Here is a 1,392-nt window from a genome sequence, read left to right on the forward strand (position 1 = left end):
AGGAGACCTTTTTTGGTATTTGTAATCATTGGGGTAGCTACTGTTTGTCACTATTGATCATAGGGTGGGAGGTTATCAATCAAGAACAGATTTACTGTCTATAAACAGCTCTTCAGAAAGACATCAGGCTCTAATCAAGGAGGTGGTTGCTGTGGACACAGGAATTACCACTATTGTCATGTCATGCATCACTACTCTACACTTCTCCTGCAGTTTACAATCGGATCATTCCTCTGTTACTAGCTGTCTTCCGGTGGGGAGAGGAGAAAGGAGAGGAACAAAGGAACTGGAGGGAGAGAACATATCGTAGCTACTTTGGATTCAATGAAGACACGAGCATAATTTTTCACTGTATGGGTTGAGCTACCCTTTTTTACAGTGACCTGCTTTTAGTCCCGATCATGTGAGAGGGAAGGGGAGGGTCAGCGGAGGGGAGAGGGTTTCGCCCAGGAGTGTGGGAGAAGTCGTGTCCCCCTTTTGGGTCGGATCGAGGCACCCAGTATCTCATACTTGGAACCCTCTCTTCTCCTCTTTCACTCTCTTTCCTTTTTGTGTGATATGGACTCTAAGCAGAAGAAAGGATCAGACTTTTCTTTTTCTTTTTTCGTCTCGATCCTTTAACTACTTAAAAGCAGGCAAACACTACACAGTTGAGCTAAGCCAGGTTACGGTGGGTAGATTGGTGAGGTTTGTGATGCAGGTAGCTTGATGAACCTGGGTACTAGCTTCCTAATTCTCATTCTGATCTCTTTCTCGATCCCGTGGCTTTGACTTGGATCAATTGTTTAGTGTTTGCCTCACCTTTCAAAATAAGTCAATAACTTTCATTGTAGGTTTATGATCAACGTAGCGTTGAAATTACGTGCGTGTGATCTGACGTTTTGATGCAAGTAACGGTTTGCGTTGACACGATATTTGCGAAATCTCAATTCTGTGTCAAGTGTCTATTGTTATTTTATAGGATGCACAATTAATTCTTAATTTAATAATTATTCTTGATAATATGCACATTGTGTGGTAGATTGTGTATTAAGACTACTCATTATGTTGATGTTGTAGAGGTTAAATTATTTAGACAGTAGTGGTGGGAGGCAGTAATAGGTCATTATATAATGATACAGTATTAAAATAACTTGTCTTACGTTGTGTATACAAGATAAGTTGTAGGTATAGGTAGGTATTGTAGTAGAAATTAGGAAGCAGGTATAGTTATATTAGGCTATGGTGTAGTTATTGTGTAGTAGAAATTAGAAAATAGTTATAGTATAGAAATTAGGAAACAGGTAGTTATAGGATACAGGTTATATAGTGTACGTATAGGTTATAGATCTAGGTTTTATGATTTATTATTATTAAATTATTATTATTTATTATTATTTTTTATTTTTATGA

This window comes from Amphimedon queenslandica, unplaced genomic scaffold (assembly GCF_000090795.2).
Source record: "Amphimedon queenslandica unplaced genomic scaffold, v1.1 AMPQUscaffold_13522, whole genome shotgun sequence".
Classification (NCBI taxonomy): domain Eukaryota; kingdom Metazoa; phylum Porifera; class Demospongiae; order Haplosclerida; family Niphatidae; genus Amphimedon; species Amphimedon queenslandica.